The sequence below is a fragment of the Mesoplodon mirus genome, assembly GCF_964341445.2.
Source record: "Mesoplodon mirus genome assembly, chromosome: 10".
Classification (NCBI taxonomy): domain Eukaryota; kingdom Metazoa; phylum Chordata; class Mammalia; order Artiodactyla; family Ziphiidae; genus Mesoplodon; species Mesoplodon mirus.
Window position 1 is genome coordinate 73,295,059 of NC_138986.1, and position 18,443 is coordinate 73,313,501.

Sequence of the window (18,443 nt, forward strand, 5' to 3'; positions counted from 1 at the left end):
GTAGATGAGTCTAGAAGTAATCACGTGACTTGTAGTAAGTCAGAAAGTGAAAGACACATATCATATTATATCACTTGTAGGTGTTACCTAAAAATGGATACCAGGGCAGATATTTCCACGGAGAAGGGCAATCACAGATTCATTAAACAAACTTATGGTTCACCAATGGAAAGGTGTGAGGATTGGTTTCATTACGATATCGGGGTTAACAGACATATACAAACACAGGTGACATATATAATCACCAAAGACCTACAGAATACCAAGAGAGGACTACTCAACATTCTGTCATAACGTACATGGGAAAAGGATCCCAGGAAGAACAGTCATCTGTATATGTGTAAAAGAACCACATCTTCCACACCTACAAGAAGCCAAACATTGTAATCAAACTTGCTGTAATAAAAAATAAAAAATTAAATTAAAAACACGAACAAGAAGTAGGGAGACGAACGTGAGGGGCTTTCTCCTGGCACATTCCATTCTAAACTCCTATCTAGAACACCACTTCCACTGAGGCTCTCTTGCCCTAGTAACCAGATTTGGTAAGGGTGAACTGCTGCCACCTTGTGGCCGTTTCACACAACAGCAGCTTTAATCCCAGCGCTAATGGTCAGTTGATATTCAAAATCATTGCAGGCCTGTAAATGACACCTGCCCTGAAAACAAATCCTGGGGTCACATATCGACCAAAAAATTCAAAGGACGTCCATATTTCAAAACGACCGTTTCAAAAGGCATATTTTACGCACATTAGTGTTCTGCTTCTTTTCCTTTCTTTCCTTTTTTGTTAAAAAACACGGGAATGGAAAAAGGCATCCCTCAGAATGGGCGAAAATCGTTGCAGACGAATCAATGGACAGAGGTTTAATCTCCAATATATATAAACAGCTCATGCAGCTTAATATTAAAAAAACAAACAACCCAAAAAAAATGGGCAGAAGATCTAAAGAGACGTTTCTTCAAAGGAGACATAGAGATGGCCAAGACGCACATGAAAAGCTGCTCAACAGCACTAATTATTAGAGAAATGCAAATCAAAACTACAATGAGGTATCACCTCACACCTGTTAGAATCGGCATCATCAGAAAATCTACAAACAACCAATTCTGGGGAGGGTGTGGACAAAAGGAGCCCTCTTCCACTATTGGTGGGAATGTAAATTGATACAGTCACTATGGAGTTTCCTTAAAAAAACTAGAAATAGAATTACCATCTGATCCAGCAATCCCACTTCTGGGCATATACCCAGAGAAAACCGTAAATCAAAAAGGCACATTCACCACAATGTTCGTTGCAGCACTATTTACAATAGCCAGGTAATGGAAGCAACCTAAATGCCCACAGACAGATGAATGGATAAAGTTGTGGTACATATATAAAATGGAATATTACTCGGCCATAAAAAGGAATGAAACTGGGTCATTTGTAGAGACATCGATGGATCGAGAGACTGTCATACAGAATGAAGTAAGTCAGAAAGAGGAAAACAAATATTGTATATTAATGCATATATGTGGAGCCTAAAAATGGTACAGATGAACTGGTTTGCAGGGAAGAAATAGAGACACAGAGGTAGAGAACAAACGTATGGACACCAAGTGTGGGAAACCGTGTTGTGGTGGTGGTGGGATGACTTGGGAGTTTGGGATTGACCTGTATACATGTATATGCATAAAATACATAACTAATAATAACGTGCTGTATAAAAATAAATAAATAAAATTAAATTTCAAAATTTTAAAAAATAAAATTTAAAAATAAAACAGAAAAAAGTTCTTCCCGTCACACAGATGTATTTATAGGAATGAATTATTTCCATGCTTATATCTATAAATACATAAAAGGGGAATAAAATCTAACTTGAACCATAAAATAAAAAAAAAAAACACCTGAACCCACGAGTTATACAGAGGAAAACCCTATCAGGGCACTTGCTCCAGTGGTAAACAATTCTGAAATTGGTCAGAGGTGGGGAACCATCTCCCATACAGCCAGCAACCCACCCCCCACGCAAGGAGCGTCCTCATTGCAAAGCTGGGGGACCATGCCGAGGCATCTCTGAGTAAACGTGAGCTGAGCCCCAGGCCAGCTGCTGCTGAACTGTTCCCACCCTTTCCAGGTAAAACACCTGAACATGTACAAGGGATTGAAAGCCTAGAGGAAGGACCGTGGAGCCACACCAGCGACAGCACGCAGGCCAACTTGGTGCCTGCAGGCCAGCCAGGGTGGTCCTGGCCCCGGGCGCTCTTCCAGAAGCTTTCCATTGTCCTGCCTGAGATACCCCTCCTGTCCCGGCCCCCACTGCTTTTTTCCTTCCTCACCTCTGTCCGGAGAGAAATTCCAGCGGAAGGTATGGGTGACACAACCTCTTCTTTACAGGCGGCAGCCTGGCAACTCCTGCAGAAAGGCCAGCAGAACCCCACTCACACCGGGCCACCCACAAAGCTGTGGCCCCTCACTCCCTCCCACCAGCACAGCCCCGAGACTGCTGACGGGGCAGAGAATATGGAGTCAGGCACAGCTTCAGGGGCTATTGCTGCCTGGAGCTCTGTTTATATTGACCTCAACGAGGCAAACCTGGGGAGGGCGGGCCGGCAAGGTAAGGCTGCCCAGGTCAGCTAATCCACAACCCTCAGGGAATCACATTGTTGAAAATGGACCCCGCTAAGGCAGAAGAGAAGCCAAGGGAAAAAAGGACACAATGCCATTTGTGGCACCGTAGATGAGTCTAGAAGTAATCACGTGACTTGTAGTAAGTCAGAAAGTGAAAGACACATATCATATTATATCACTTGTAGGTGTTACCTAAAAATGGATACCAGGGCAGATATTTCCACGGAGAAGGGCAATCACAGATTCATTAAACAAACTTATGGTTCACCAATGGAAAGGTGTGAGGATTGGTTTCATTACGATATCGGGGTTAACAGACATATACAAACACAGGTGACATATATAATCACCAAAGACCTACAGAATACCAAGAGAGGACTACTCAACATTCTGTCATAACGTACATGGGAAAAGGATCCCAGGAAGAACAGTCATCTGTATATGTGTAAAAGAACCACATCTTCCACACCTACAAGAAGCCAAACATTGTAATCAAACTTGCTGTAATAAAAAATAAAAAATTAAATTAAAAACACGAACAAGAAGTAGGGAGACGAACGTGAGGGGCTTTCTCCTGGCACATTCCATTCTAAACTCCTATCTAGAACACCACTTCCACTGAGGCTCTCTTGCCCTAGTAACCAGATTTGGTAAGGGTGAACTGCTGCCACCTTGTGGCCGTTTCACACAACAGCAGCTTTAATCCCAGCGCTAATGGTCAGTTGATATTCAAAATCATTGCAGGCCTGTAAATGACACCTGCCCTGAAAACAAATCCTGGGGTCACATATCGACCAAAAAATTCAAAGGACGTCCATATTTCAAAACGACCGTTTCAAAAGGCATATTTTACGCACATTAGTGTTCTGCTTCTTTTCCTTTCTTTCCTTTTTTGTTAAAAAACACGGGAATGGAAAAAGGCATCCCTCAGAATGGGCGAAAATCGTTGCAGACGAATCAATGGACAGAGGTTTAATCTCCAATATATATAAACAGCTCATGCAGCTTAATATTAAGAAAACAAACAACCCAAAAAAAATGGGCAGAAGATCTAAAGAGACGTTTCTTCAAAGGAGACATAGAGATGGCCAAGACGCACATGAAAAGCTGCTCAACAGCACTAATTATTAGAGAAATGCAAATCAAAACTACAATGAGGTATCACCTCACACCTGTTAGAATCGGCATCATCAGAAAATCTACAAACAACCAATTCTGGGGAGGGTGTGGACAAAAGGAGCCCTCTTCCACTATTGGTGGGAATGTAAATTGATACAGTCACTATGGAGTTTCCTTAAAAAAACTAGAAATAGAATTACCATCTGATCCAGCAATCCCACTTCTGGGCATATACCCAGAGAAAACCGTAAATCAAAAAGGCACATTCACCACAATGTTCGTTGCAGCACTATTTACAATAGCCAGGTAATGGAAGCAACCTAAATGCCCACAGACAGATGAATGGATAAAGTTGTGGTACATATATAAAATGGAATATTACTCGGCCATGAAAAGGAATGAAACTGGGTCATTTGTAGAGACATCGATGGATCGAGAGACTGTCATACAGAATGAAGTAAGTCAGAAAGAGGAAAACAAATATTGTATATTAATGCATATATGTGGAGCCTAAAAATGGTACAGATGAACTGGTTTGCAGGGAAGAAATAGAGACACAGAGGTAGAGAACAAACGTATGGACACCAAGTGTGGGAAACCGTGTTGTGGTGGTGGTGGGATGACTTGGGAGTTTGGGATTGACCTGTATACATGTATATGCATAAAATACATAACTAATAATAACGTGCTGTATAAAAATAAATAAATAAAATTAAATTTAAAAATTTAAAAAAAATAAAATTTAAAAATAAAACAGAAAAAAGTTCTTCCCGTCACACAGATGTATTTATAGGAATGAATTATTTCCATGCTTATATCTATAAATACATAAAAGGGGAATAAAATCTAACTTGAACCATAAAATAAAAAAAAAACACCTGAACCCACGAGTTATACAGAGGAAAACCCTGTCAGGGCACTTGCTCCAGTGGTAAACAATTCTGAAATTGGTCAGAGGTGGGGAACCATCTCCCATACAGCCAGCAACCCACCCCCCACGCAAGGAGCGTCCTCATTGCAAAGCTGGGGGACCATGCCGAGGCATCTCTGAGTAAACGTGAGCTGAGCCCCAGGCCAGCTGCTGCTGAACTGTTCCCACCCTTTCCAGGTAAAACACCTGAATATGTACAAGGGCTTGAAAGCCTAGAGGAAGGACCGTGGAGCCACACCAGCGACAGCACGCAGGCCAACTTGGTGCCTGCAGGCCAGCCAGGGTGGTCCTGGCCCCGGGCGCTCTTCCAGAAGCTTTCCATTGTCCTGCCTGAGATACCCCTCCTGTCCCGGCCCCCACTGCTTTTTTCCTTCCTCACCTCTGTCCGCAGAGAAATTCCAGCGGAAGGTATGGGTGACACAACCTCTTCTTTACAGGCGGCAGCCTGGCAACTCCTGCAGAAAGGCCAGCAGAACCCCACTCACACCGGGCCACCCACAAGGCTGTGGCCCCTCACTCCCTCCCACCAGCACAGCCCCGAGACTGCTGACGGGGCAGAGAATATGGAGTCAGGCACAGCTTCAGGGGCTATTGCTGCCTGGAGCTCTGTTTATATTGACCTCAACGAGGCAAACCTGGGGAGGGCGGGCCGGCAAGGTAAGGCTGCCCAGGTCAGCTAATCCACAACCCTCAGGGAATCACATTGTTGAAAATGGACCCCGCTAAGGCAGAAGAGAAGCCAAGGGAAAAAAGGACACAATGCCATTTGCGGCACCGTAGATGAGTCTAGAAGTAATCACGTGACTTGTAGTAAGTCAGAAAGTGAAAGACACATATCATATTATATCACTTGTAGGTGTTACCTAAAAATGGATACCAGGGCAGATATTTCCACGGAGAAGGGCAATCACAGATTCATTAAACAAACTTATGGTTCACCAATGGAAAGGTGTGAGGATTGGTTTCATTACGATATCGGGGTTAACAGACATATACAAACACAGGTGACATATATAATCACCAAAGACCTACAGAATACCAAGAGAGGACTACTCAACATTCTGTCATAACGTACATGGGAAAAGGATCCCAGGAAGAACAGTCATCTGTATATGTGTAAAAGAACCACATCTTCCACACCTACAAGAAGCCAAACATTGTAATCAAACTTGCTGTAATAAAAAATAAAAAATTAAATTAAAAACACGAACAAGAAGTAGGGAGACGAACGTGAGGGGCTTTCTCCTGGCACATTCCATTCTAAACTCCTATCTAGAACACCACTTCCACTGAGGCTCTCTTGCCCTAGTAACCAGATTTGGTAAGGGTGAACTGCTGCCACCTTGTGGCCGTTTCACACAACAGCAGCTTTAATCCCAGCGCTAATGGTCAGTTGATATTCAAAATCATTGCAGGCCTGTAAATGACACCTGCCCTGAAAACAAATCCTGGGGTCACATATCGACCAAAAAATTCAAAGGACGTCCATATTTCAAAACGACCATTTCAAAAGGCATATTTTACGCACATTAGTGTTCTGCTTCTTTTCCTTTCTTTCCTTTTTTGTTAAAAAACACGGGAATGGAAAAAGGCATCCCTCAGAATGGGCGAAAATCGTTGCAGACGAATCAATGGACAGAGGTTTAATCTCCAATATATATAAACAGCTCATGCAGCTTAATATTAAGAAAACAAACAACCCAAAAAAATGGGCAGAAGATCTAAAGAGACGTTTCTTCAAAGGAGACATAGAGATGGACAAGACGCACATGAAAAGCTGCTCAACAGCACTAATTATTAGAGAAATGCAAATCAAAACTACAATGAGGTATCACCTCACACCTGTTAGAATCGGCATCATCAGAAAATCTACAAACAACCAATTCTGGGGAGGGTGTGGACAAAAGGAGCCCTCTTCCACTATTGGTGGGAATGTAAATTGATACAGTCACTATGGAGTTTCCTTAAAAAAACTAGAAATAGAATTACCATCTGATCCAGCAATCCCACTTCTGGGCATATACCCAGAGAAAACCGTAAATCAAAAAGGCACATTCACCACAATGTTCGTTGCAGCACTATTTACAATAGCCAGGTAATGGAAGCAACCTAAATGCCCACAGACAGATGAATGGATAAAGTTGTGGTACATATATAAAATGGAATATTACTCGGCCATAAAAAGGAATGAAACTGGGTCATTTGTAGAGACATCGATGGATCGAGAGACTGTCATACAGAATGAAGTAAGTCAGAAAGAGGAAAACAAATATTGTATATTAATGCATATATGTGGAGCCTAAAAATGGTACAGATGAACTGGTTTGCAGGGAAGAAATAGAGACACAGAGGTAGAGAACAAACGTATGGACACCAAGTGTGGGAAACCGTGTTGTGGTGGTGGTGGGATGACTTGGGAGTTTGGGATTGACCTGTATACATGTATATGCATAAAATACATAACTAATAATAACGTGCTCTATAAAAAAAAATAAATAAAATTAAATTTCAAAATTTTAAAAAAATAAAATTTAAAAATAAAACAGAAAAAAGTTCTTCCCGTCACACAGATGTATTTATAGGAATGAATTATTTCCATGCTTATATCTATAAATACATAAAAGGGGAATAAAATCTAACTTGAACCATAAAATAAAAAAAAAAAACACCTGAACCCACGAGTTATACAGAGGAAAACCCTGTCAGGGCACTTGCTCCAGTGGTAAACAATTCTGAAATTGGTCAGAGGTGGGGAACCATCTCCCATACAGCCAGCAACCCACCCCCCACGCAAGGAGCGTCCTCATTGCAAAGCTGGGGGACCATGCCGAGGCATCTCTGAGTAAACGTGAGCTGAGCCCCAGGCCAGCTGCTGCTGAACTGTTCCCACCCTTTCCAGGTAAAACACCTGAATATGTACAAGGGCTTGAAAGCCTAGAGGAAGGACCGTGGAGCCACACCAGCGACAGCACGCAGGCCAACTTGGTGCCTGCAGGCCAGCCAGGGTGGTCCTGGCCCCGGGCGCTCTTCCAGAAGCTTTCCATTGTCCTGCCTGAGATACCCCTCCTGTCCCGGCCCCCACTGCTTTTTTCCTTCCTCACCTCTGTCCGGAGAGAAATTCCAGCGGAAGGTATGGGTGACACAACCTCTTCTTTACAGGCGGCAGCCTGGCAACTCTTGCAGAAAGGCCAGCAGAACCCCACTCACACCGGGCCACCCACAAGGCTGTGGCCCCTCACTCCCTCCCACCAGCACAGCCCCGAGACTGCTGACGGGGCAGAGAATATGGAGTCAGGCACAGCTTCAGGGGCTATTGCTGCCTGGAGCTCTGTTTATATTGACCTCAACGAGGCAAACCTGGGGAGGGCGGGCCGGCAAGGTAAGGCTGCCCAGGTCAGCTAATCCACAACCCTCAGGGAATCACATTGTTGAAAATGGACCCCGCTAAGGCAGAAGAGAAGCCAAGGGAAAAAAGGACACAATGCCATTTGCGGCACCGTAGATGAGTCTAGAAGTAATCACGTGACTTGTAGTAAGTCAGAAAGTGAAAGACACATATCATATTATATCACTTGTAGGTGTTACCTAAAAATGGATACCAGGGCAGATATTTCCACGGAGAAGGGCAATCACAGATTCATTAAACAAACTTATGGTTCACCAATGGAAAGGTGTGAGGATTGGTTTCATTACGATATCGGGGTTAACAGACATATACAAACACAGGTGACATATATAATCACCAAAGACCTACAGAATACCAAGAGAGGACTACTCAACATTCTGTCATAACGTACATGGGAAAAGGATCCCAGGAAGAACAGTCATCTGTATATGTGTAAAAGAACCACATCTTCCACACCTACAAGAAGCCAAACATTGTAATCAAACTTGCTGTAATAAAAAATAAAAAATTAAATTAAAAACACGAACAAGAAGTAGGGAGACGAACGTGAGGGGCTTTCTCCTGGCACATTCCATTCTAAACTCCTATCTAGAACACCACTTCCACTGAGGCTCTCTTGCCCTAGTAACCAGATTTGGTAAGGGTGAACTGCTGCCACCTTGTGGCCGTTTCACACAACAGCAGCTTTAATCCCAGCGCTAATGGTCAGTTGATATTCAAAATCATTGCAGGCCTGTAAATGACAACTGCCCTGAAAACAAATCCTGGGGTCACATATCGACCAAGAAATTCAAAGGACGTCCATATTTCAAAACGACCATTTCAAAAGGCATATTTTACGCACATTAGTGTTTTGCTTCTTTTCCTTTCTTTCCTTTTTTGTTAAAAAACACGGGAATGGAAAAAGGCATCCCTCAGAATGGGCGAAAATCGTTGCAGACGAATCAATGGACAGAGGTTTAATCTCCAATATATATAAACAGCTCATGCAGCTTAATATTAAAAAAACAAACAACCCAAAAAAAATGGGCAGAAGATCTAAAGAGACGTTTCTTCAAAGGAGACATAGAGATGGCCAAGACGCACATGAAAAGCTGCTCAACAGCACTAATTATTAGAGAAATGCAAATCAAAACTACAATGAGGTATCACCTCACACCTGTTAGAATCGGCATCATCAGAAAATCTACAAACAACCAATTCTGGGGAGGGTGTGGACAAAAGGAGCTCTCTTCCACTATTGGTGGGAATGTAAATTGATACAGTCACTATGGAGTTTCCTTAAAAAAACTAGAAATAGAATTACCATCTGATCCAGCAATCTCACTTCTGGGCATATACCCAGAGAAAACCGTAAATCAAAAAGGCACATTCACCACAATGTTCGTTGCAGCACTATTTACAATAGCCAGGTAATGGAAGCAACCTAAATGCCCACAGACAGACGAATGGATAAAGTTTTGGTACATATATAAAATGGAATATTACTCGGCCATAAAAAGGAATGAAACTGGGTCATTTGTAGAGACATCGATGGATCGAGAGACTGTCATACAGAATGAAGTAAGTCAGAAAGAGGAAAACAAATATTGTATATTAAAGCATATATGTGGAGCCTAAAAATGGTACAGATGAACTGGTTTGCAGGGAAGAAATAGAGACACAGAGGTAGAGAACAAACGTATGGACACCAAGTGTGGGAAACCGTGTTGTGGTGGTGGTGGGATGACTTGGGAGTTTGGGATTGACCTGTATACATGTATATGCATAAAATACATAACTAATAATAACGTGCTGTATAAAAAAAAATAAAATTAAATTTGAAAATTTTAAAAAAATAAAATTTAAAAATAAAACAGAAAAAAGTTCTTCCCGTCACACAGATGTATTTATAGGAATGAATTATTTCCATGCTTATATCTATAAATACATAAAAGGGGAATAAAATCTAACTTGAACCATAAAATAAAAAAAAAAACACCTGATCCCACGAGTTATACAGAGGAAAACCCTATCAGGGCACTTGCTCCAGTGGTAAACAATTCTGAAATTGGTCAGAGGTGGAGAACCATCTCCCATACAGCCAGCAACCCACCCCCCACGCAAGGAGCGTCCTCATTGCAAACCTGGGGGACCATGCCGAGGCATCTGTGAGTAAACGTGAGCTGAGCCCCAGGCCAGCTGCTGCTGAACTGTTCCCACCCTTTCCAGGTAAAACGCCTGAATATGTACAAGGGCTTGAAAGCCTAGAGGAAGGACCGTGGAGCCACACCAGCGACAGCACGCAGGCCAACTTGGTGCCTGCAGGCCAGCCAGGGTGGTCCTGGCCCCGGGCGCTCTTCCAGAAGCTTTCCATTGTCCTGCCTGAGATACCCCTCCTGTCCCGGCCCCCACTGCTTTTTTCCTTCCTCACCTCTGTCCGGAGAGAAATTCCAGCGGAAGGTATGGGTGACACAACCTCTTCTTTACAGGCGGCAGCCTGGCAACTCCTGCAGAAAGGCCAGCAGAACCCCACTCACACCGGGCCACCCACAAAGCTGTGGCCCCTCACTCCCTCCCACCAGCACAGCCCCGAGACTGCTGACGGGGCAGAGAATATGGAGTCAGGCACAGCTTCAGGGGCTATTGCTGCCTGGAGCTCTGTTTATATTGACCTCAACGAGGCAAACCTGGGGAGGGCGGGCCGGCAAGGTAAGGCTGCCCAGGTCAGCTAATCCACAACCCTCAGGGAATCACATTGTTGAAAATGGACCCCGCTAAGGCAGAAGAGAAGCCAAGGGAAAAAAGGACACAATGCCATTTGCGGCACCGTAGATGAGTCTAGAAGTAATCACGTGACTTGTAGTAAGTCAGAAAGTGAAAGACACATATCATATTATATCACTTGTAGGTGTTACCTAAAAATGGATACCAGGGCAGATATTTCCACGGAGAAGGGCAATCACAGATTCATTAAACAAACTTATGGTTCACCAATGGAAAGGTGTGAGGATTGGTTTCATTACGATATCGGGGTTAACAGACATATACAAACACAGGTGACATATATAATCACCAAAGACCTACAGAATACCAAGAGAGGACTACTCAACATTCTGTCATAACGTACATGGGAAAAGGATCCCAGGAAGAACAGTCATCTGTATATGTGTAAAAGAACCACATCTTCCACACCTACAAGAAGCCAAACATTGTAATCAAACTTGCTGTAATAAAAAATAAAAAATTAAATTAAAAACACGAACAAGAAGTAGGGAGACGAACGTGAGGGGCTTTCTCCTGGCACATTCCATTCTAAACTCCTATCTAGAACACCACTTCCACTGAGGCTCTCTTGCCCTAGTAACCAGATTTGGTAAGGGTGAACTGCTGCCACCTTGTGGCCGTTTCACACAACAGCAGCTTTAATCCCAGCGCTAATGGTCAGTTGATATTCAAAATCATTGCAGGCCTGTAAATGACACCTGCCCTGAAAACAAATCCTGGGGTCACATATCGACCAAAAAATTCAAAGGACGTCCATATTTCAAAACGACCGTTTCAAAAGGCATATTTTACGCACATTAGTGTTCTGCTTCTTTTCCTTTCTTTCCTTTTTTGTTAAAAAACACGGGAATGGAAAAAGGCATCCCTCAGAATGGGCGAAAATCGTTGCAGACGAATCAATGGACAGAGGTTTAATCTCCAATATATATAAACAGCTCATGCAGCTTAATATTAAGAAAACAAACAACCCAAAAAAAATGGGCAGAAGATCTAAAGAGACGTTTCTTCAAAGGAGACATAGAGATGGCCAAGACGCACATGAAAAGCTGCTCAACAGCACTAATTATTAGAGAAATGCAAATCAAAACTACAATGAGGTATCACCTCACACCTGTTAGAATCGGCATCATCAGAAAATCTACAAACAACCAATTCTGGGGAGGGTGTGGACAAAAGGAGCCCTCTTCCACTATTGGTGGGAATGTAAATTGATACAGTCACTATGGAGTTTCCTTAAAAAAACTAGAAATAGAATTACCATCTGATCCAGCAATCCCACTTCTGGGCATATACCCAGAGAAAACCGTAAATCAAAAAGGCACATTCACCACAATGTTCGTTGCAGCACTATTTACAATAGCCAGGTAATGGAAGCAACCTAAATGCCCACAGACAGATGAATGGATAAAGTTGTGGTACATATATAAAATGGAATATTACTCGGCCATGAAAAGGAATGAAACTGGGTCATTTGTAGAGACATCGATGGATCGAGAGACTGTCATACAGAATGAAATAAGTCAGAAAGAGGAAAACAAATATTGTATATTAATGCATATATGTGGAGCCTAAAAATGGTACAAATGAACGGGTTTGCAGGGAAGAAATAGAGACACAGAGGTAGAGAACAAACGTATGGACACCAAGTGTGGGAAACCGTGTTGTGGTGGTGGTGGGATGACTTGGGAGTTTGGGATTGACCTGTATACATGTATATGCATAAAATACATAACTAATAATAACGTGCTGTATAAAAAAAATAAATAAAATTAAATTTCAAAATTTTAAAAAAATAAAATTTAAAAATAAAACAGAAAAAAGTTCTTCCCGTCACACAGATGTATTTATAGGAATGAATTATTTCCATGCTTATATCTATAAATACATAAAAGGGGAATAAAATCAAACTTGAACCATAAAATAAAAAAAAAACACCTGAACCCACGAGTTATACAGAGGAAAACCCTGTCAGGGCACTTGCTCCAGTGGTAAACAATTCTGAAATTGGTCAGAGGTGGGGAACCATCTCCCATACAGCCAGCAACCCACCCCCCACGCAAGGAGCGTCCTCATTGCAAAGCTGGGGGACCATGCCGAGGCATCTCTGAGTAAACGTGAGCTGAGCCCCAGGCCAGCTGCTGCTGAACTGTTCCCACCCTTTCCAGGTAAAACACCTGAATATGTACAAGGGCTTGAAAGCCTAGAGGAAGGACCGTGGAGCCACACCAGCGACAGCACGCAGGCCAACTTGGTGCCTGCAGGCCAGCCAGGGTGGTCCTGGCCCCGGGCGCTCTTCCAGAAGCTTTCCATTGTCCTGCCTGAGATACCCCTCCTGTCCCGGCCCCCACTGCTTTTTTCCTTCCTCACCTCTGTCCGGAGAGAAATTCCAGCGGAAGGTATGGGTGACACAACCTCTTCTTTACAGGCGGCAGCCTGGCAACTCCTGCAGAAAGGCCAGCAGAACCCCACTCACACCGGGCCACCCACAAGGCTGTGGCCCCTCACTCCCTCCCACCAGCACAGCCCCGAGACTGCTGACGGGGCAGAGAATATGGAGTCAGGCACAGCTTCAGGGGCTATTGCTGCCTGGAGCTCTGTTTATATTGACCTCAACGAGGCAAACCTGGGGAGGGCGGGCCGGCAAGGTAAGGCTGCCCAGGTCAGCTAATCCACAACCCTCAGGGAATCACATTGTTGAAAATGGACCCCGCTAAGGCAGAAGAGAAGCCAAGGGAAAAAAGGACACAATGCCATTTGCGGCACCGTAGATGAGTCTAGAAGTAATCACGTGACTTGTAGTAAGTCAGAAAGTGAAAGACACATATCATATTATATCACTTGTAGGTGTTACCTAAAAATGGATACCAGGGCAGATATTTCCACGGAGAAGGGCAATCACAGATTCATTAAACAAACTTATGGTTCACCAATGGAAAGGTGTGAGGATTGGTTTCATTACGATATCGGGGTTAACAGACATATACAAACACAGGTGACATATATAATCACCAAAGACCTACAGAATACCAAGAGAGGACTACTCAACATTCTGTCATAACGTACATGGGAAAAGGATCCCAGGAAGAACAGTCATCTGTATATGTGGAAAAGAACCACATCTTCCACACCTACAAGAAGCCAAACATTGTAATCAAACTTGCTGTAATAAAAAATAAAAAATTAAATTAAAAACACGAACAAGAAGTAGGGAGACGAACGTGAGGGGCTTTCTCCTGGCACATTCCATTCTAAACTCCTATCTAGAACACCACTTCCACTGAGGCTCTCTTGCCCTAGTAACCAGATTTGGTAAGGGTGAACTGCTGCCACCTTGTGGCCATTTCACACAACAGCAGCTTTAATCCCAGCGCTAATGGTCAGTTGATATTCAAAATCATTGCAGGCCTGTAAATGACACCTGCCCTGAAAACAAATCCTGGGGTCACATATCGACCAAGAAATTCAAAGGACGTCCATATTTCAAAACGACCATTTCAAAAGGCATATTTTACGCACATTAGTGTTCTGCTTCTTTTCCTTTCTTTCCTTTTTTGTTAAAAAACACGGGAATGGAAAAAGGCATCCCTCAGAATGGGCGAAAATCGTTGCAGACGAATCAATGGACAGAGGTTTAATCTCCAATATATATAAACAGCTCATGCAGCTTAATATTAAAAAAACAAACAACCCCAAAAAAATGGGCAGAAGATCTAAAGAGACGTTTCTTCAAAGGAGACATAGAGATGGCCAAGACGCACATGAAAAGCTGCTCAACAGCACTAATTATTAGAGAAATGCAAATCAAAACTACAATGAGGTATCACCTCACACCTGTTAGAATCGGCATCATCAGAAAATCTACAAACAACCAATTCTGGGGAGGGTGTGGACAAAAGGAGCTCTCTTCCACTATTGGTGGGAATGTAAATTGATACAGTCACTATGGAGTTTCCTTAAAAAAACTAGAAATAGAATTACCATCTGATCCAGCAATCCCACTTCTGGGCATATACCCAGAGAAAACCGTAAATCAAAAAGGCACATTCACCACAATGTTCGTTGCAGCACTATTTACAATAGCCAGGTAATGGAAGCAACCTAAATGCCCACAGACAGACGAATGGATAAAGTTTTGGTACATATATAAAATGGAATATTACTCGGCCATAAAAAGGAATGAAACTGGGTCATTTGTAGAGACATCGATGGATCGAGAGACTGTCATACAGAATGAAGTAAGTCAGAAAGAGGAAAACAAATATTGTATATTAAAGCATATATGTGGAGCCTAAAAATGGTACAGATGAACTGGTTTGCAGGGAAGAAATAGAGACACAGAGGTAGAGAACAAACGTATGGACACCAAGTGTGGGAAACCGTGTTGTGGTGGTGGTGGGATGACTTGGGAGTTTGGGATTGACCTGTATACATGTATATGCATAAAATACATAACTAATAATAACGTGCTGTATAAAAAAAAAATAAAATTAAATTTCAAAATTTTAAAAAAATAAAATTTAAAAATAAAACAGAAAAAAGTTCTTCCCGTCACACAGATGTATTTATAGGAATGAATTATTTCCATGCTTATATCTATAAATACATAAAAGGGGAATAAAATCTAACTTGAACCATAAAATAAAAAAAAAAAACACCTGATCCCACGAGTTATACAGAGGAAAACCCTATCAGGGCACTTGCTCCAGTGGTAAACAATTCTGAAATTGGTCAGAGGTGGGGAACCATCTCCCATACAGCCAGCAACCCACCCCCCACGCAAGGAGCGTCCTCATTGCAAACCTGGGGGACCATGCCGAGGCATCTCTGAGTAAACGTGAGCTGAGCCCCAGGCCAGCTGCTGCTGAACTGTTCCCACCCTTTCCAGGTAAAACACCTGAATATGTACAAGGGCTTGAAAGCCTAGAGGAAGGACCGTGGAGCCACACCAGCGACAGCACGCAGGCCAACTTGGTGCCTGCAGGCCAGCCAGGGTGGTCCTGGCCCCGGGCGCTCTTCCAGAAGCTTTCCATTGTCCTGCCTGAGATACCCCTCCTGTCCCGGCCCCCACTGCTTTTTTCCTTCCTCACCTCTGTCCGGAGAGAAATTCCAGCGGAAGGTATGGGTGACACAACCTCTTCTTTACAGGCGGCAGCCTGGCAACTCCTGCAGAAAGGCCAGCAGAACCCCACTCACACCGGGCCACCCACAAGGCTGTGGCCCCTCACTCCCTCCCACCAGCACAGCCCCGAGACTGCTGACGGGGCAGAGAATATGGAGTCAGGCACAGCTTCAGGGGCTATTGCTGCCTGGAGCTCTGTTTATATTGACCTCAACGAGGCAAACCTGGGGAGGGCGGGCCGGCAAGGTAAGGCTGCCCAGGTCAGCTAATCCACAACCCTCAGGGAATCACATTGTTGAAAATGGACCCCGCTAAGGCAGAAGAGAAGCCAAGGGAAAAAAGGACACAATGCCATTTGCGGCACCGTAGATGAGTCTAGAAGTAATCACGTGACTTGTAGTAAGTCAGAAAGTGAAAGACACATATCATATTATATCACTTGTAGGTGTTACCTAAAAATGGATACCAGGGCAGATATTTCCACGGAGAAGGGCAATCACAGATTCATTAAACAAACTTATGGTTCACCAATGGAAAGGTGTGAGGATTGGTTTCATTACGATATCGGGGTTAACAGACATATACAAACACAGGTGACATATATAATCACCAAAGACCTACAGAATACCAAGAGAGGACTACTCAACATTCTGTCATAACGTACATGGGAAAAGGATCCCAGGAAGAACAGTCATCTGTATATGTGTAAAAGAACCACATCTTCCACACCTACAAGAAGCCAAACATTGTAATCAAACTTGCTGTAATAAAAAATAAAAAATTAAATTAAAAACACGAACAAGAAGTAGGGAGACGAACGTGAGGGGCTTTCTCCTGGCACATTCCATTCTAAACTCCTATCTAGAACACCACTTCCACTGAGGCTCTCTTGCCCTAGTAACCAGATTTGGTAAGGGTGAACTGCTGCCACCTTGTGGCCGTTTCACACAACAGCAGCTTTAATCCCAGCGCTAATGGTCAGTTGATATTCAAAATCATTGCAGGCCTGTAAATGACAACTGCCCTGAAAACAAATCCTGGGGTCACATATCGACCAAGAAATTCAAAGGACGTCCATATTTCAAAACGACCATTTCAAAAGGCATATTTTACGCACATTAGTGTTCTGCTTCTTTTCCTTTCTTTCCTTTTTTGTTAAAAAACACGGGAATGGAAAAAGGCATCCCTCAGAATGGGCGAAAATCGTTGCAGACGAATCAATGGACAGAGGTTTAATCTCCAATATATATAAACAGCTCATGCAGCTTAATATTAAAAAAACAAACAACCCCAAAAAATGGGCAGAAGATCTAAAGAGACGTTTCTTCAAAGGAGACATAGAGATGGCCAAGACGCACATGAAAAGCTGCTCAACAGCACTAATTATTAGAGAAATGCAAATCAAAACTACAATGAGGTATCACCTCACACCTGTTAGAATCGGCATCATCAGAAAATCTACAAACAACCAATTCTGGGGAGGGTGTGGACAAAAGGAGCCCTCTTCCACTATTGGTGGGAATGTAAATTGATACAGTCACTATGGAGTTTCCTTAAAAAAACTAGAAATAGAATTACCATCTGATCCAGCAATCCCACTTCTGGGCATATACCCAGAGAAAACCGTAAATCAAAAAGGCACATTCACCACAATGTTCGTTGCAGCACTATTTACAATAGCCAGGTAATGGAAGCAACCTAAATGCCCACAGACAGATGAATGGATAAAGTTTTGGTACATATATAAAATGGAATATTACTCGGCCATAAAAAGGAATGAAACTGGGTCATTTGTAGAGACATCGATGGATCGAGAGACTGTCATACAGAATGAAGTAAGTCAGAAAGAGGAAAACAAATATTGTATATTAATGCATATATGTGGAGCCTAAAAATGGTACAGATGAAGTGGTTTGCAGGGAAGAAATAGAGACACAGAGGTAGAGAACAAACGTATGGACACCAAGTGTGGGAAACCGTGTTGTGGTGGTGGTGGGATGACTTGGGAGTTTGGGATTGACGTGTATACATGTATATGCATAAAATACATAACTAATAATAACGTGCTGTATAAAAAAAAAAAAATTAAATTTGAAAATTTTAAAAAAATAAAATTTAAAAATAAAACAGAAAAAAGTTCTTCCCGTCACACAGATGTATTTATAGGAATGAATTATTTCCATGCTTATATCTATAAATACATAAAAGGGGAATAAAATCTAACTTGAACCATAAAAGAAAAAAAAACCTGAACCCACGAGTTATACAGAGGAAAACCCTATCAGGGCACTTGCTCCAGTGGTAAACAATTCTGAAATTGGTCAGAGGTGGGGAATCATCTCCCATACAGCCAGAAACCCACCCCCCACGCAAGGAGCGTCCTCATTGCAAAGCTGGGGGACCATGCCGAGGCATCTGTGAGCAAACGTGAGCTGAGCCCCAGGCCAGCTGCTGCTGAACTGTTCCCACCATTTCCAGGTAAAAC